Source organism: Parasteatoda tepidariorum, chromosome 10, assembly GCF_982258835.1.
Source record: "Parasteatoda tepidariorum strain Cologne lab strain chromosome 10, Ptep-v5.0, whole genome shotgun sequence".
NCBI classification, from domain to species: domain Eukaryota; kingdom Metazoa; phylum Arthropoda; class Arachnida; order Araneae; family Theridiidae; genus Parasteatoda; species Parasteatoda tepidariorum.
Genome location: NC_141764.1, coordinates 72,519,443 through 72,540,418, shown reverse-complemented (window position 1 = coordinate 72,540,418; position 20,976 = coordinate 72,519,443). Strand labels below are relative to the sequence as shown.

General features: G+C 29.2%; 1 protein-coding gene across 2 annotated transcripts in view; it reads right to left on the bottom strand.

The window, feature by feature from the left end:
- LOC107449542 (uncharacterized) overlaps positions 1–20,299 on the bottom strand; it is a 28,818-nt gene extending 8,519 nt beyond the window's left edge. The window contains exon 1 of one of the 2 annotated variants that reach the window (XM_087152976.1): positions 20,240–20,299. The gene's annotated coding sequence lies outside the window, so the exon portion shown is untranslated. Of the gene's footprint in view, positions 1–5,078; positions 5,159–20,239 lie in introns of those variants that run through there. The other variant, XM_016065100.4, reaches the window with a different exon arrangement.
- Between the last annotated feature and the right edge of the window lie 677 nt (positions 20,300–20,976).

Genomic DNA, 20,976 nt, shown 5'->3' with positions numbered 1-20,976 from the left:
ATAATTTGAACATGTAAATATTTTGAATATAATAATATTATTTCCGTCACTAAAAATTTTTTTAATAGTTGTGCTTAATTTTTACTTGTAGCTCGTGTGTAAATCAGATTGAAATAAATAAATAATTAGTTAAGGTATTTCCATTATCCATTAATTTTTTCTTAAAATAAAAATTGGTCATTCTGCATAAACGAGTGGGAAAAATATTGTTGTTCCCTGTTATTTTATTATAAGTAATAGACTTCTGGGAAACGTGGTTCAATTTAACCTGATCTTGCTTTCTGCCTATAACAAACAATCCAGTAAAACAACAAAATCTGTATGTTGCCAGCATTCGATTCCATGAATTCGAAGGTTCCTGAAAAGGACCACCGTGATTATCACCAACATATGTGTTAGAATACAAAGCTAAATTTTCTGAGAAGAAACATTTTAAGGATAAGACAAGCGTAGCAATTGATTTACTACAGACAGAGAACATCCTTTCATCTCAGATATCTTTATAGGGGACTCATTCCCCCTTCTTTTTCTTTTTTTTTTTTTTTCGAAAGAAAAAAGGGTGCATATCTCAGAAAATTCAAATTGTCTTCCTTTCGAGTTAGGGGGTGGGGGTAGATATACAAATAAATGGTGACTTATAAGTTTGAAGAAAGTGGGAGGTCTAGGAAAAGAAAAGTTTCTTGATTGACATAATTTTTAACCAATAACATTATTTATGCTACAATCAGTAACTAATTTCACGTATTTACACACCCCCGTGTATACGTGAATGCACAGAACGTGAGTGCACTGAATCCTACATGAATGCACAGAAAAACATTATTCTAAACTATTGCTTTTGAAAGCATGCTGTAATAGTGTAAAACTGATGTTGCTTCAGGTAGTAGCTAAATCCTTCAAATAATTTTATCAATAATTATTATTTATCGATCAATATTGATTTTGTCTAAATCAATATAAGCGAAGAGTTTAATTTTCTTATAGTATTATATTTTAATAATAAAAAATTAAACTTATATGTAAAAATAAAATTACAATTATTAAAAATTATATAATTTTTTTTACATTTAAGCATTCTATTACACAATAATACTCAAAAGCAATAAAAACAAATTTCAAGCTTTTGTTAAAAATACAATGTGACATGTTTTTTAAGAGGGGCTGCCGTATTATAAGTTTCAAGAAGTAATTAAATTTTTTAAATGAATGATCTTATCGAAATAAATTTCATTCTATGAAGTTATAATTAAAATAGTTATTCGATTTAAAATAAAAATTTTAGGTAACAATACACAAATTTTATTTTGATTTATTTTAAGAATTTGTCTTTAAATGTTGTAAAGAATATGTAAAATATTTAGTACATAAAATTTTAGTAGGCAAAGTAGATTTTAGTTGGTTTAAGATAAATATTGGTTTAATAAAATTACATACCTATGATTATTTACATTATGATTATATTTTTCCAAACCTGAAATTATTTTCTATAAAACTTATGTGGTATTATGTACGCGTATGCATACAGGAATAAAAAATATCGTAACACAAAAAAAAGTGAATAAATTAAAAATGATGGTCTGTTATTTTCTACTGATTATTATTTAAGTTCAGTTTTTATATTATATTCATTGTTGCTATATTTATGTTTTTGTTTTGTATTATAAAAACACGAATGTTCTGAATTTGTAAATGAAAATCTGATCATTGAATTTATAGTTATTTAAAGTATTCTGTTTATGCATTTATTTACTTATTGAGGACAGAGTGTTTATTTACTGTAACAGCTTTTTCAGACCTAAGTTTCTGCTATCACTTATGAGAATTTCAAGTACAGGTTTAATGCAGTAGTTTTAAGTGATTTCTATCATTTTTTCTAAAAGGTCATTTTTTTAATAGTCAAATTAAGATTTAATTGATAGTAATTTATTACTCTTAAGCTCCTCTGTACCTTTGACTTTGACAGGTCAACTAACTACGAGAATGTCCAAAATATAGAACAAAATAGTAATAATTTTATTAGATAATTAGTTCTGTTTTCCACAGATGAAATCTAGAGTGAGTTGTTATTATGGAATAAGTTCATTTCAGATTTTTAATCCAGATTTTATAGGATCGTTAAAGATAATTGTTGTATTTATAAAATTACTCATCACTATTTTTCCCCTCTTCCTATCATTATTAATATATTAGGTTTAATAAGGAAAAAGGAATAATGAAAAGCATTATTATTTGTAAAAGTTATGCTGTATTATATACAGTGCGTAAAATAAAATTAAAAACTTGAATAACTCTTGATTTAATGATCGGATTTTAACTTACTAGATCTCAAAGGGTTTGAGGGCCAAACTTAAAATATGTTAATTAGTTGGTGCAGAAGTTTTTTTTTAAGTTATGAAATCCGGCAAACGTGCTTCCTATATCTACATATATAAATGTTATTGTTGTTGAATTTGGATATTTGCTTCTCAAAATATTGATGGTATTCACAATATGGAAATTAAGATCCCAAAAGTTTTTTTAGGTTGAAAGTTTGGACTCTTTTATTCAATTGCAGGTTTCATGCATTTCACCATGTCCCGAGAACTTTTGAAACGAATTGAAAAAATTTTGCAACTATTAATAAAATTCATTAACCTAAAAATAATTCCCTGTCAAAAATAGTTTTTTTAAAATTATTTATTATTAATGGACGGAACAATTTTTAATTTAAAAATATGTAAATTTTTATATAATTTTTAAGAATATTTATTTAAATGGTAAAATATAAAATTTGAACGAAATCTGTCGAAAAGTTCTTGAGAAATTAAATGTTAAATATATAACTTTTTTAAAATTGAATAATTAAGGTTTATTTGATTGATTTAGTACACATTAAATTTTGTATTTTGTCATTCAAAATGACATTTGTTCAAATTTTCAATTTAAAGTTCTTTCGACTATTCTGTTAATAAATAAAATAATATAAAATGATTAATACTTCTTAAAAATTATTTTTAGAATGAACTATTTTTAGGTAAATGAATTTTATTATTGTGAGCTAAAATGTTTTAGTTGGGTTGAAAAATTCTCGACATATGGCTATTTATTTCGAGAGTCAAGAATTCGAATCAATCGAAAAAAAAGGCATGCTTTTTTTAGAAAAAGTACTTGTCTGTTTTTTTAATTTAAAGTATTTTGAGTCTTAGTATATAAAAGTTCAAACTTTCGATCATAAGTTATTCGAAGTGTTTGCTTTTTTACACATTGTACATACACACAAACATAAGTTATTTTTTTAATATTAATTGAAAAGTTTTCAATTGATTCTATTTTAATTTTTTTATTTAATTTGAATAAATACTTTTTTTTACAAAAAATTTTGATTTTATATTTTGAATTAACTCGTGACTTAGTACTAGATATATTTGATTTGTTGAGGAGGGGGCACCAAAATATTTTCAGTGCTTAGGGCCTCAAGAGGTCTTAATCCGGCCCTGGAGAGGAAGAAAAGTTCAAGTACCTGTTCGTTACCCGCAATAGACATTTGCGCAGTTCATTTTTGGTAACGTTCGTGGACCTCACTGGAGGGGGAGTACTATGGTGAGCTACAGATCTAGCCTCACCTAACTTTATTTAAAGCTTTAAATTTATTTAACACCGTTGGCAACGTTCCGTTGACAACTGAGTTGTAATTTGGATTTTCACTTTTCCAGCTTTACCTTTTCATTCTCGGCCGTCAAACCAGATGGTTGTGTTCTTGTTTTTAGTTAATAAATTTAGTTTATGTATGAATGATATTTCTTTTCTTTATGCATAACGTTCAATAGACCCTCGAAGACACTGGGGCCTAAATCGACCAGCCATCGCTGGGATTCGAACCCAGTTCACGTCATTGGAAAGCGAGCGCTCTATCCTCTGAGCCACCACGGCTCACACATAATTGAGTTCAACAATGCTTAACGCTTTATAACTTATATTTTTGATTAATAAGTAAAATAAAGAATAAATTTATAAAAGGAAAACAATAATAATATCTATAGTAACAATAATAATATAATATATATTAACAATAATAATATAATATATATTAACAATAATAATATAATATATATTAACAATAATAATATAATATATATTAACAATAATAGTATAATATATTATAAAGAAAACGTATTCGTAAAAACAATAATAATATAATAGTTTACCAGTTACCTAGACAAGTATGGGCTCTAGGCTCGCCAGAGGTATTTTATTATTAGCTTACTTATAAGAAGTCGTGACGTAAAGTAAAAAAATAATTAAAAAAAACGTCTATTGATTTGCTGACTTTTTAGTGCTTTTTTTATCTAATAAATATTATCACTCTTTTTTACTCTTTCATTACTCTTTATTTATTAATTGTGACTTTTTTAGAAACTGTAAGATTATTTTTCTCGTTTAAAGTTTTTATATCAAAGCTTTATACAAAGCAAGGAAATAATGCTATTTTTTAAGCCTTTCTGAAATCATGCACCGATAATCAGGCCGAAACGACCATGTCATTAAAATCATAACCACCTCATTCAGTTTTCTAGTAATCACAAAATATTTTTTGAATCTAGTTTAGTGCATTTTTTCTTATCAATCATTGTGCGTTTTCTGAGTTATAAAAAATTTTGTTCTTACTTTTTTAATATTTTTTTTCCATTTTAAATTTCCCATAAATATTTTTTTTAACTTTATTTCTATTTTATTTTTTAAACCGTTCGATTGTAAAAAAACCATTATAAAAAAATTTTGTTCGTTTTTTTTTTTGTTGTTAAAAATTGAAACCGTGCAAATAAATAAATAAAAAAAAAACATACTGATAATATGTAGGACTTTAAAAAAAACTGAAATTTTTAACTCAGCATTTTGAATCATGAGTTAGTTTGAAATAAAGTTTGAATAAATTAAAATTATTTAAACTTTTTACTTTTTTCGTTTGGCTTTGACTTTTATGTTTGTAAAAATATACACATATTAATCATAGATTTACAATCTAAAATCATATAATACGTCACTTTACACATGTAAACGAATTTTTTTCAATTGATGTTAGGATTTTTTTTTCTTCTTACAACTTTCGCTGTCTTGTCATTCAAAGAAGATGCTAAAAGTTGAGCAATGTCATCTGTTGGCGAACAAATAACCGGGTGAAACTGGAAAGCTGGAATAAGTTAACGATTCCACTAGCTGAGCGTTACTCATAACTAAATACACCTGATTACACAATGAATTCACCTTCAGTTTTATTGTCTCTTTCCCTTTGTGTTATAATTCTGCAGGACTTCTCGTAAAATGATAGAAAAATTTGGATCTTGTTTGAACACACGTGCGTCATAAAGTTTTATGCAGTTGATATAGGTGTTGGAAAAGCACACACCTAACGAATTTCATGCCAACTGTCACGAATTGTCATTTACATTAAAAGTGAAGATAAAGGTCATTCTCTATATGTTAAAAAAAATTTACTGCCCATATAAAATTGCTGCACCATACTTGCCTCAGATTCCGAATTTAAAGCAGTCTCGGTTTTTAATTCAGTTAAACTTTTTTTCCACCGCGGTTGCATTTCAACAATTAATTAATAGTTTTTTAAGTATCAAATTATTTTTTGAAGTTATACTTCTTATGCGACTTCCAACAAGGTTGCGTTAAACGTTTAACGTTACATTTTTATTGGCCGGGAAATCACGTGGTAGGATCCAGTTTTCCCTCATTCATTTCCATATTGTTTCGATTCTTACTAGCATAAAAATATTAAAAGTATTGTTTTTCTGTAAATATTTTTTTAGTTTGCTTTGATACACATATAATTTAATAGGGTAGTATTTTTTATTTTCAAATTTAGTGGATAACAATTGTAAAAAATGAGTGAAAACAATCCCACGGACAATGCGACGGATTTAAGGTTATGTCAAGGTACGTGTCTTGTGAATATCAATTGATTGTTAGGTTTTCTCTTTTGAAATTACATTATGACGCATTCACATACATTATTAATACAAATACATTTACCAGGACGAGACGATGAGGCAACCACAAGCACTTCCACTGGTTCAAGAGGTCCACGAGGGAAAAATGCACAATATTACAGTTATTACGGAGCACGGAAGCGAACGGAGCAGGAAAAAGAGTCGTTGAATAGAACTAGTGATCCTTCTACGACTGCTGATTCTTCTACAATTAACGTCGCAGGTTACGAAGTTTAACTTCTTCAGCGCGGAGGGACTCCACGCACTATTTTTTTTATTTAACTGTGAGTGAACCGAGTTTTGCCAGACTTGCAGGGTAGTTTTGCGCACTTGCGCGTTTGGCGCACTTCCTATCAATCGGTGTTCCTTGATGTTTTTTTTTTTTTTTTTTTCAATTTGGTTTGTGAATTTTTATGGTAATCCCAGCTGTGCGCCTTGAATTTAATTAGAATTTCGCTACGGAGAATTTCAATGGAGATGCCCAAACAACGTACAGTGCGAAAAAAAAAAAAAGGTAAAGAAAAATAGTTTTTGAGAAATCGAATTTTAAAAATACATTTTGAAAATTTTTTTCCACTATTTCACAAGTATTCGACCGATTTTGTATTTTGCCACGTAATTTTACATTCTTTAAAATTAATGTCAATTTCTTTTCTTCAAATTTTTTCTCAATCTGACTCAAATTTTGTGTTTTGCCATGTAAAATTACTCTTTAAATTGATGCTAAAAAATTGCATACCTTACAATTCTAAATTCTTCGATTATTATTAAATAAACTGATAAAAAATAAATAATTACTTAAAAAATAATAAGTAAATATTTTTTTCCGTGGAATTATCTTCGGACTAACAAATTTTATAATTGTGTGCAAAAATGTTTCTCTACGATTAAAAAGTTCTCGAGATAGAGAGAAATACGCAAAAAGTAAAATTAACATTATAGGGTCCAAATTTTCTCTCCTGACAAAACTAATGGGATCCTTTTTCCCAGATTGCGGCTACCCCCCATATTTTGGGAGTCAGAAATCCAAATCAGTCGAAAAAAATGTATGTTTAATCAATGAAAGCCAGTTATTATGTCTGATTTTGTAACTTAAAATATCATCTTCACTAAATAATTAGCATATTTGAAGTCGTCCCCTCGAATCATTAAGAATGAGTCCTAGTACATGAAGATCCGATCATTGATCAAAAGTTATTTAGGGTGTCCGTTTATTTAATCAAGAAAGTTAAGACAAAGGTTAAAAATAAGATATCGAGACGCCATCTGATGATGCCAAGATCCATCTGGCGTGTTACCTGAAAGTCCACCAAAAAAGAAACTACACATATTCCAAATCAGTGACAACTCGAAGATCATATAAGAATTATAATTTTTTTTTTAAAAAAAGTCGATATTTAGAAAATAATTTGTTAATAACTGAGCTAAAAAGAAAACGTTTCACTGAATGAATTGAATTAAAAATTGAGATTTCATTAAATTCGAAATTTGATGTAAAGATGATCAATATCCCAGCCCAGTGATAAATTTTTCAGTGGGGAAACGCCAAAATCCCAACATTTTAAGCACTTTTTTTCCTTCTTAAAAAATACCACGCATAAGTATTTAAAAAACTTTTGCTCCCAACTGCATTTGATTTAAAATTCTCTAAATTATAATCGCTTTAAAAAAAAAATTTTTCACATTTAATTTGAAATCATAGCATAATCTAGTGCTCACTAAAAGATAGTTATAACAAAACATTAAACATTACACATACGCATTATTTTTTAGTCCATTTAATTTTTAACTATGTATTTACTAATATTCCAGATTTAATAATGGAATTTCTAATCATATTTACTAAAATAATTTTACCTTGATAAAAAAGTGCAAAACTGATGAAAAATGATTTTTTATCGAAAAAGTGCGGTTGCGCCGTTTCACCAAGAATCGCCATTGCTACACAACGTTACTGCGGTCGTCAACGCTCTTTCAGAAAATCTTCCTTTCTCCCTCTTCTCATTTCTGTTGAAGGTAGGCATGTTCACATCACGTCCGGATCACCAATGTGGGGAGAGTAGAAATCGAATATGACAACCTTTATCTATGAAAAGGTACCCCAACATAGAATCTAATTAACATGTCTTATGTACTAGAGAATTGGAATTGTATTTTCGTAATGGTAATACCCTTCACTATCTTAAATAAAAAGAAAGGAAAACAAACCTATTGGGTGAAAAAGACGAAATTTAGTGCATATCAACACGAATTTTGAGTCTGTAAAGAAATAAAAGCATTGCTATCAAAATTTAAGTGGCTCGTAGATATGTGGATATCCCATGGTTCAGAGTTCTTAGGCCTTAAATTAGACCTATCAGGTATTAAAATAATTGAAGCTTTAATTTTCGCAAATTCAAAACGTTACAGTAGACAACTGCAAAGAAGTAAAAACATTGCTTGCAAAATTTAAGTCATTCCTAGAAATTTGAATGCCCTTATGGTAGACTCTCTGGCAAGGGCACCGGCAGCGGGGTGCACTTGCACCCCCCTGGTGTTTTTAAACAATTAAAGAGATACAGAAAAACAATTTTGTTATAAATTTTTTTCATTAAACATATTTTTATTGAAAAACAAATAATTAACTAATTATTGATGCATAACAATTAAAAAATTATGTAATCAAACAAGAACTGTAATCGTCTTGTTTGCTGTCCAAATATGTTATAACTTTTTCAATGAGTCATCTTTGATTCTTTTCTTATGCACACTGAGCATGCACAAACTTGGCAGATATCTAAGCTATATTTTTAAATTTCATTTAATAAAATATAAGTAATATTATATTTTCTATTAGTTATTTAGTTTAACAAAGGTGTATAACACAAACTGACTTCTCACAACTGTGAGACTTCATCAACACAATAAATACCAATGTTAAGCGTGCACAAACAAGTTAGTATACGAAACTACTGTTTATAGTTATTTGTGTTTCAAAGTCAGTAGCTATGCTAGCGCCATCAATATAGTTTCTCGTGGCAAAATTTGCAAGTACAAGAAATTCGTACTTTTTTTAAAATATCTTGTTAACAATGAAGAAATGTATCTTGAAAAAATTAACAGATGAAAGTATATGTAATAACAAAACAAAACGAAATAATAAAATATTTTTAAAAAAAAGGGGTTTTTTTTGGGGGGGGGGTAGTTTGTTAGAGGGTGCACCCCCTTTTAGGTTATTCTGCCGACGCCCTTGCTCTCTGGCTACATGATAAATCAGGCACTTCAGGAATCAGGCATTAAAAAAATTTAAACTTCAATTTTTGTGTGAACTCAAAACTTTGTTGCAGACAACTGTAAAAGGGGGAAGTATTAATTTCAAAGTCTTAGTGGCTTCTAGAAAGTTTAGACCTCTCAATCCTTATTATAAATCAGGCTCTGCTGTAAGGCGTTGTTCGAGATCATTCATTTTCTGAAGTCTTACCTTACTGCTTATTCTAAAATGAAACTATCTTTCTCAACAACAGGATGCACTGATTAATAATAGACTCAATTTTCTCTCTTAGCTAATTTTAAAATAAGTAGCTTCCTTTATCTAGTTCTCAGAATCAAGGATATTTTATAGAGTGTGGGTGCAGTAATCATAATTTTATCAGGACTGTAATCTGGCATCTTAAAGAATTTTCGGAATCGATCGAAAGAGTTATCATCACTGGACATTTCAAAACGATTTTCGTTTTGACCCTGGAGAGATGATCGTATAGGATGAGTCATGTTCTTGAACTATTTTACATCCTAGGAAAATTCTAGAAAATAAGGTTAAATAATTTCATCAATCTAGGACTTCACTTGGATTTTTACGAGATATTTATTTAATGCGTTCCACTTCTTTCATACTTACAGCATTTTGCATATGTATGCAAGGAATGCCTTTTGGACAATTTGTTGTTGTTTTAATGGTCGTTATCTTTCTCTTTTTCAATGGCATTATCGAAACGAAATCATTGAAATTTTTTGCTAGATGTCATAATTTAAGAGCGTCGGTAGTTTCTTATTAAATTATATAATTTAAGATCGTTTGCAATTGAGAAAATAGTATGATCTTTTTTTTTTGTTGATGTCAACATATCTTCATATTTTATTCGAATCAAATCAATGAACTATATGACATAGTATAAGAGCGTCTGTAGTTCGAAAACAATTGAAGTTTTTCACTAGATGATATAATTTAAGAGCGTTTGCAACTATTAAATCTTATGATTTTATTGTGCCAATATGTCTTTTCATGTTTTATTCGAAATAAAATCATTGAAGTTGCTAACTATATGACTTAATTTAAGAGAGTCTGCAATTTTTAAACAGTATGATTTTTTATCTGGTTTCAATATGTTTCTTTACGTTTTATTCGAAATAAAATCATTGAAGTTTCTCACTCGATGGCATAATTTAAGAGCGTCTGTAATTCTAAAACAGAATGATTTTTTTTTTTTGGGGTCAATATGTCTTTTCATGTTTTATTCGAAATAAAATCATTGAAAATCATGTCACTAGATGACTTAATTTAAGAGTGTTTGCAATTTTAAAACAGTATGATTTTTAATCTGGCTTCAATATATTTTTTTCGTTTTATTCGAAATAAAATCATTGAAGTTTCTCACTTGATGACATATTTCCAGAGCGTCTGTAATTCTAAAACAGTATTATTTTTTTCTGGTGTCAATATGTCATTTCATGTTTTATTCGAAATAAAATCATTGAAGTTGCTCACTGGATGATTTAATTTAAGAGTGTTTGCAATTTTAAAACAGTATGATTTTTAATCTGGCTTCAATATATTTTTTTTCTCGTTTTATTCGAAATAAAATCATTGAAGTTTCTCACTAGATGACATATTTCCAGAGCGTCTGTAGTTCTAAAACAGTATGATTTTTTTGCTGTCACTATATCTTTTCAAAATCGTTAAAGTTTCTCGCTAGATGATATAATTTAAGAGCGTCTGTAACTATTAAATCTTTTGATTTTATGGTGTCAATATGTCTTTTCATGTTTTATTCGAAATAAAATCATTGAAGCTTCTCAGTAGATGACATAATTTAAGAGCGTCTATAGTTAAAAAACAGTATGATTTTTATAATTTTTTTATTTTTGTTGTTGGTGCATCATCGTTACGATCCTCAAATTTGTGATTAATTGGTTAAAATCGTCATACAAAAACTGTTCTATCGTTACCTGCTTTAAAAAATATTTTTGAAATTCTTATGTAGTAAAAAAATTTGCATATCAGGATCGCAAACTAATATGAAAACAAGAAAGAAAGACAGAAACGCTATCAATATTCGACTCATCATAATTGAGAAAAAGGGAATTACAAATATCAAAAACTTGCTTCGCTTATATAATGAAGCTTGAAGAAGTTTCTTATAATTAACTCTAAACTTCCGTTTAGTTCCTTTTACAGTCAAGCAGATTTTAATAATTTTAATTCTGCCTTTCTCTCTAATCATTCTTCAGATTTTGATATAGAGTTTAAGTTGTTATCTTGCTTTCGTATCAGCTTGCGACTGCTTCGTGCACATACTTTTTATTTCATTTTGGACAAATATTCTAAAAATATCTATAAAGAGCGGTGGTTATGGAACAACCCTTGAAAAATACACAAGATATGAAGAAAAACTACACTAATAACCTCTAGGTTAGCATTCAATAATTATTAAAGAAACACTTAAGTCTGTGAGCTAAAAAAGTTATACCCTAACGCATGATAACTTTGACCCCAATAGTTAGCTTATTTATTAATTTTCATGCTTTTTTCTTTGCTGTATCAGCTACACATTAAGCTAAACCTTACGTACCAGGTTTCATTAAAATTATTGAAGATAAATTTGAAGAGATATTATTGCATGTTAAATGTAATATTACACTAGCAATAAAAATTAAGACCAAAAAAATATCTTGAAATTAAAATCAAAAAATTAACTTAAGATCCAAGACTCTAAAGAGTTTAAATTTATATATTTTCACACCCTTACAAATTTTTTTTTTTTTACATCTTTTAAAACTGTTGACAAGTTTAACATCATGAATCTATGGAACATTCGAATTGAAAGGCAAATGCCTACTTCACCCCCATTTTGACCTGATAAAAAAAAAGCTCCAAACATCCGATCTATCGCAATCTCCTTTCATATCTCATATCAAAATCTCTTTCTGTTCTTCCATAAAGTTATCAAAATTTTTGATAACTTCGACCGCAGGATCAGACAGCCCGTCGACCATTCTCGCCGTATTTGGTCAGTCTCTAGACTAGTTCATTGAACACTTGTCCAAAGCATCTCAAGAACGAAGCATTTCCACGTTTGTTGGCAGATTTCCGAATGTTCCTATTTATTTATTTTAATCAGATAATTCTAAATTGATTTAGAAAAAGATAAAATTTTCTAACACTGCCCTAGTATTTTCTGTTGATAACACATAGAAGACATCTCATTAAAATGTCTGTTTTAATTGTGTAGCGATGAATGCTTCGTTGTAGAAAAATCATACGGTGATCACGTTTTTTGAGTTTTACGAAATCAAGAGATATATTTTATCATAAAAAAGATATATTTTCTGAGAAACTAACGTCAGGAAAATCCCAAGTACCTAAAGAATGATATATTTCTTTATTACAGAAAATTACACAAGTTTAAGTTGCGAAATAATCCTCTCTATAATCATGGAGCTCTTGCCAGTTTTTAATCATCAAAAGATTGCTCATATGATGCAATGTCACACTATGAAGCGAAACCATTGGTTGATTTTTAAATAAAGAGAATAAAATTTTTATATTACATGCAATAATTTTATTAGCTCTGTAGTTGAAAATTATGTAAGGTCTATAACAGGGGTTTCCAACTGGCGACCCGGGGGCCGCATCCGGCCTGCGAAGCCTTTTCTTGTGGCCCGCGAACTAAAAAATATTAGTTGTCATTTTTTTGCGGACAATTTTCGTAAAAAATCTATATGGGTTTAAAATACTTTTTTCGTTAATAAAAACCTAATTTCTTCGCTTCTGTGAAATTTAACAAATCAATGGTGCAAAAAAATTTATTTCTCAGGTTTTGCATTCAAGAAAATATTTATTCAAATACAAAAATAATCGTGTATGTTGCTCTATTTATTTAATTTTTTTGTATTTTGTGAAGATAATTTTGCATGTGCGTATCAGAATTTTTCTCGAAGAAATTCTCTGATTTAACTTTTTGAAACCACTGATTTTGGACGAAAATATTTACACACTCATTTGTAAATTTAAAATGTAAATATCTATTCTCTGGTGGTTGCAGCAGACAAACCTCAATTTTCCCATTGAATATTTTATGTACTACAATGCAATGTTTTAATACCAACCTTTTTAAAGTTTTATATCTTAACAATTAGATATCTGTTGCACATTAATAGTTTAATACATACAGTGGTGACCAAAAGTGTGGACACTTTTTGAAAGTTTCATGTTTTTCAACTTTGTGTGCTTGTAGAATATATTAATTTTCACTTAAATACAAACGTTTATATATCAAATTGAAGGTAATTTAATGTAGAATTTAAAAATAAATACAGTATTACAATATCTATATTACAAAAAAAGTTACGCAACTAATAGTAAGATCTATCTTAGATTTCCATTTTTTTAAAGTGATACTAACACAATCAATACTTAGTAGGATAACCCTTATTTTTTAAGACAGCTTCACAGCGTCTTTTCATCGAGTGAGCGAGTGTTTGGAGTTTATCTTTCGTAACCACATGGTGCCAAGAATCAATTATAGCTTCAATAAGTTGTCTTTTATTGGATGGACGTTTTTTTCGTACAAGAATTTTCAAACGTCGCCACAAATTTTCAATTGGATTGAGATCAGGGCTGTTTCCTGGCCATGGTAATATATCTATGCCTTTATTTTGAAACCATGCTTTGCATACTTTTGCTGTGTGGCATGGAGCTGAATCCTGCTGAAAATAAATGGTGCATTGTTGGGGAAGTTCTGGTGTACAAAAGTTCTGTTTACGTTATGAAAAAACGAAATCAGTGGAAAATAAAGCCAAATCAGGCCGAAAAAAATGCACAAGTGCTACTGCCGATAGAAAAATTATATGGCTATGCCTACAAGATAGAAAAATTTCATCAGATGCCATTAGATGTGAAATGAATGCAGCGGGTATTGCAGTAAGTTCAAGAACAATAAGAAGAAGGTTATTAGGATTTGGACTACAAGCTAGAATTCCAAGGAAAAAACCATATTTAAATAAAAAGCAACGCGAGAAACGAGTTAAGTGGGCAAAAGAACACATTAAATGGTCAGAAAATCAATGGAAGCAAGTAATCTGGAGCGATGAGAGTAAAATATCGCTCTTTGATAGTAATGGTAGAAAATACGTGAGACGTAGAGTAGGTGAAGCACTTCATCCTAATTGCATTGAAGCAACTACAAAAAACTCAAACAAAAGTCATGATTTGGGCATGTATGTCTGCAGATGGTGTGGGCTGAATTCAAGTGACTGATGGCATCCTGAATGCCAAAAATACATCGAAACTGTCCTGAAACCAAAATTGATGCCTTCCATCAGGGATGTCTTCCCAAAGAACGCACCATTTATTTTTCAGCAGGATTCAGCTCCATGCCACACAGCAAAAGTATGCAAAGCATGGTTTCGAAATAAAGGCATAGATATATTACCATGGCCAGGAAACAGCCCTGATCTCAATCCAATTGAAAATTTGTGGCGACGTTTGAAAATTCTTGTACGAAAAAAACGTCCATCCAATAAAAGACAACTTATTGAAGCTATAATTGATTCTTGGCACCATGTGGTTACGAAAGATAAACTCCAAACACTCGTTCACTCGATGAAAAGACGCTGTGAAGCTGTCTTAAAAAATAAGGGTTATCCTACTAAGTATTGATTGTGTAAGTATCACTTTAAAAAAATGCAAATCTAAGATAGATCTTACTATTAGTTGCATAACTTTTTTTGTAATATAGATATTGTAATACTGTATTTATTATTAAATTCTACATTAAATTACCTTCAATTTGATATATAAACGTTTGTATTTAAGTGAAAATTAATATATTCTACAAGCACACAAAGTTGAAAAACATGAAACTTTCAAAAAGTGTCCACACTTTTGGTCACCACTGTAGGTGCACATTAAAGTTATTGCAGCCCGAATTCTTATTATTTATTTAATATTTTTTAAAAATATTATTAATAACAATTAAATATTTTCCAAAATCTACTTCTTATTTTAATTTGTAATTCAATACTTTTGTTTTGTACAACTTGGTAAAAATCTGACAGTAATACTCTTTTGTGTTCGTTCCTTCAAACTCATTTATGTTCCTTCAAACATAAAAGAGTCCTACATAAAATTTTGATAAAGTTGCGGCCCGCCATTTGATTTGTGTTTTTAAGTGTGGCCCCCAGCCTCATGTAAGTATGAAACCCCTGGTCTATAAGAAATAAGGATTTTGTAAGCTGTAAATTATTCCGATTTGAACGTGAAATTTCAATTATATATATATATATATATATATATATATATATATATATATATATATATATATATATATATATATATATATATATATATATATATATATATATATTTAGTTTATTTAAATGCCAAACCCTAAATTTTGTAAGAGTTCCTGTTTAATATTTAAATAATTAAAATCTAAGAGTGCAATAAGAAAAAGTTTTATGCGCAACAGAAAATCCATTAGTTGTACACTCTGCTAATTTTTAGGGAAAATTGGATTAAAAGCAAAGGAGTTTGCAAGAATACAAACGAGTTCTTTTGAAAAGTACCTTTTTAATATGTGAAGCTACGTGTTGTACTTATTTATATGGATACTAACTATGTAAGTGTTAATTAAGATTTATATAAGTGATAGGTAAGTATTAATACTTTTTGAGCGATATTTTTAAACGTACTGACTGTAGAATCGTGTAAAAATAAGTCGCAATTTTCATTTAAAAAGAAATACTGTGATTTACTTGATAATCAGGTTACCTGATTAAAAATAAAAGCTTCATTTTTCAAAAATGTAAAGGTTTTAGTCTACAGGTTTCAAGCGCGTAAAAATAGGGGCCCATTCTCAAGATTCGCTAGGCCTGAAGAAGGAAACAAAAGAAAATTAAAGCAGAAAACATAAATTTTTCAACAAAATGAATAAAGGGTGGAAAACAGAATAAAAATTTATATTTTGTAATACAGCAATTTGTACTATATTTTAGTGTTTAAAAACCATAAATTTTTTATTCCTTTATAATTTACTTTTCATCCAGTTTAAAACGTTGTAACCAAAATTGCAATTAAAATTTATTTTATAAGAAATTTCTGAAAAATTTCGATTTCAAGGTTTAAACATTGCGTGACACCTAATAATGTTAGCTCGATATAAAAACACTTTTACTTTTAGCTTGATATAAAATCACTTTTCTTTTCGCTTGATATAAAAACACTTTTTTTTTACTTGATATAAAAACACTTTTTTTTACTTGATATAAAAACACTTTTACTTTTCATTTGACATAAAAACACTTTTCTTTACTTGATATAAAAACACTTCACTTACACTTTTTTTTATGATGAATTTTTAGCTTGATATAAAAACACTTTTACTTTTGGCTTGATATAAAAACACTTTTACTTTTAGCTTGATATAAAAGCACTTTTACCTTTAGCTTGATATGAAAACACTTTTATGTTTAGGTTGATATAAAAACACTTTTACTTTTGGCTTGATATAAAAACACTTTTACCTTTAGCTTGATCTGAAAACACTTTTATGCTTAGGTTGATATAAAAACACTTTGACTTTAAGCTTGATCTAAAAGCACTTTTACTTATAGCTTTATATGGGGAATTCTGAAACATTCTTAATATATATTTAAAAAATATTTTAATGCATATATCTTTAAATTACCCAAGTCCTTAACATACATTTTCAAACTTTCTGCTAACTAGTTCTTATAAACTAGACATTGGTGTAGTATGCATGAGTGAAAAAAAGAAAATCATTATCGAAATTTAAAAAAACTATTATGGAGGTGACAATAGAGTATCACAGCACGAAACTGATGTTGTTTGATGCTGAAAAGAATTTCTTTTAATCATTTTTCAATTCCACTTTACATATTAATAATTTATCTTTAACATAATTATCCTGATTTTAATCCTACTTTTATTCTCACTTTCTTCTATAATCATTCGCTGGATTTTGATTAAAAAAAATTTCTCATAAAAATACTGTAGGTTTGCATGAATATCGTGTATGATCTGATGCATTGGTTCTAATTATTCCATTCCTGACAATTAATTTAAAACTACGCATTAAGAGCTGAGATTATGAAACACTTCGGTACACAATTATCCCTCAGATGAATTCTTATTTATAAAAATTCTCTTTTTGAAGTCTGTGTTATAAATACCTGAATTTAATTTGTGTGAAAAGAAATAGTTTAAGGCATTGGAAAACGCTGTTGTTATATTATAGAAAGTGACCGTATTTCTGTAAATCGTAAATGTTATCGTAAAGAAGATAACAGATGTGCACTTAAAATACTCAAATTTAAAAAAGCAAAATATTGAAAAACGCGAATAAGGACTTTACAGGAAAATGTTTTATATATTATTTGAATACGGCTAATTGCGAAGTAATAATAAAGCTGACCCGCTGAGGAGTATATTAAAAGCAGCCGAACTCAAATCCGAAATAAAATAAAGCAAAATAAACCATATAACTATACTCGCACTTCAGGATTTTTTTTTTTTTCAAGTCGACTTTTTTTTAAATTTTATTTTTTTACTAATACGCACGGATTAAACCACTTTCGCAACATGGATTGAGCTAAATTTTGTAATTTGAATTAAGCTTTCTTTTCTGCTGAGATCGTGCTAGGTTTGCACCTTGAATTGAGCTAGTTCCAAGAATAGGTTAGAGCTAGCTTTACATCAAGGACCAAGGATTGAGTTAATTTTGCTGCATCTGCTACTTTTACATCTTGGATCAAGATATAATTATGTGCTAAGATCATGCTAGATTTACACGTAGGAACGAGCTAGTTCCAAGTATGGATTAGAGCTAGCTTGGTCAATCCTTGATGTAAAAACATCAAGGATTGAGTTAATTTTGCTACATCTTCTAGTTTTACACCTGGGATCAAAGTAGTTATACATTTTGGATCAAGATACAGTTACATGACTTGGATCGAGTTAGTATTTCATTTGAGATCCATCAAGCATTCCATCTGGGATTTACTTAGAATTTCATCTGGCATCGAGCTAGTATTTCATCTAGGATCGAATTAGTATTACGTCACAGATCGAACTAGTTTTACATCTCGAATCGAGTAAGTTTTATACCTGCATTTTGGATCCAGCTAGTTTTGCATCTTGGATTGAGATAAAGTTTGCTTATAGTTTGTCTAGATATTCTTGCACCATGAATCGATGTAGCTATGCTATCAATGGAGTTAGTAAAATGCTGTATTTAATAAATAGACAAAATTTTTGACATAAAATTATGGTTTTTTAATTATTAATTATAGTCTATTAATTATGGTTTATTAATTACTGTTCATTAAATATGGTTTATTAATTACTGTTAATTAAATATGGTTTATTAATTACTGTTCATTAATTATGGTTTATTAATTATTATTTTATACATAGGCAACAATGAAAAAGAGTCATTGAATTACAGGTATCACTTTTCACAAAGATTATCCTACAAGAATAATTATAATAAGTGAAATCAGCGTGGGAGATAAAACTATTAAATATATGAGAAAAGACAATAATTATGTACAAAACTTTTACCGGACAATACTCGGATAACTTAAATCTTTACGAGAAAAATTAATTTGAAAACAATAAAGGCAATATTAGTAACGAAAAAGAAAAAAAAAAGGAATGAACTTACTGATTTTGTTGGTTCTCTACTGTTCATTAATCCAAAATCAAACAACATCAAAGATTGAGCACATATTGCAGAAAGGCACAAAATCTAACATTTTATGTCAGCGAAATTCACTCAACATTATTGCAGCGGCGAGAGCTAATTTAGTTCTAGATTATCAAGTTGTTTGTTTATATTTATAAGATAGACTAAGTTCAAAAATCTAGAAAAATGTTGTCGAATTTAATAGGATATTGATTAATTTCAAGAATTTTAAAAATAGATTTAGTCAGATATTCGGAAAAAAAAATAATAAAATGACTGAGTACAAAAATTTAGGAAAATAAATAAAAAATAAACCTTTGACTATATAATGCTCCGTCGACTTGTCAGCGGTGGAAATTTTATGAAGTTGAAATGCTGTTTTTTCGTTGAAACAATAGAAAATAATTTCAAATAACTATAAATTTCTATAAGGTGAACAAACTTTATTAAAAGGTACCATTGTTTTCGATGGATTAGTTTGATTAACCCAAAATTGATATGGATCGTCGGAGTTCCAGTAAAACCACGTCTACTCTCCCATATGAATGACGCATGCGTATAGTGTTTTTCTATTAATTTGCCATATGCCTATGGTACTACCCTCTAATTTTACCAAAAGGCTATGGTGCCCCGCCATACAAAATTTATGGCCATCATTAGACTTATGGTGTCTTGACATAGAAATACCATTCAAATTTCTATGGTAACCATAGGTATGGTATCTTGCCATATAAATGCCATACGAGTTTCTATGACTACTATAGGCTTAAGGAATCTTGCCACATAAGTTTCCTTGGTTGCCATAGATTACCATAGGCGTGTCAAATATTTTCTATTACAATCTGCAGAACAGCAGTGGCTCATGGGATAGAGCCTTCGCCTCCCAATGAGGTGATCCAGGTTCGAAACCCAGCGGTGCTTGGTTGATGTGAATTCTGTGCCAGGTTCGCACCGAACACACTGCTGACGTAAAATATCTTCAGTGATAGACGGATCATGGGTTTGAATACCCTTGACGTCGGGCTAACCGTAAGATGTTTTAATGGTTTTCCTCCCCATGCAACGTAAATATGGGTTAGTTTCATCAAAATGTCCACCACGAAGGCCAGTTTGCCCCAATGCTTGATTCAAGAGTTCCTTTGTTTTCTGAGTTGGGTTTAAATTTAAAAGGCTACTGAATTGAACATTTATAATTGTAAACTGATATTTGGGTCGGCTGTTCAGCGCCGGTAATAAATTTAAATACTACTCCCTGCAGTTAAAACAAACTAGTGAAAATACAAGTATTTAAATGTTTACCAATTGTTTTTAAAGACATAATATAGATCTGCGAATTTAAAATCCTTTTATGCCTTACTGCTGTCGTGGAAGGATTTTACAATGCAAGAATTAAATTTTATCTATATTCAATAAATTTATTTTATTTCATCAATATTTGAAAACAAATCCCACGCTGTCTGCCTGTGGATTCAGGCCTTTCTTATCAAATTTTACTGTTGTGTATTCCGTTTTATTTTCTTATCTTCAAAGAGTCAAGAGCGAATCATTCATCGATAATGCGACGCGAAATTTCCCGAACAGTGGATTACTTCTAGAGGAGGGAAGAACACGAGTTAAAATCGGCCTATATAAATTAACCCTATGTTTTTATCTGAAGAATTAGAGTTCATGGCAAAGATTTTCACTTGACCGTGCACAACAAGGGCACATTGTCAACAACGTGGCTGATGAAGATATGAAAAATTTGTTGAATAAAAAGAAGTTTTGTTTGTGAAAATTTAAAATAAGTTAATAAAATATTGATTTATTGTATCGATCGCAAAATTAAAATTACAGCTTATCACTTTTGGTCATTAAATATTTTTTAAAAGTAAATTGGCAAACCCACAATTTACATCTTTATAAAGAAATTTGTTTAATTCGTTTTTAAATTTTTTCCATCTTACGAATGGTTTACTTCATTTTATTTAATCACTGTCGTTGAACAGCCGACAAAATTTTGAGTTTACGAATACCAACGTTCAATTCTGTATAAT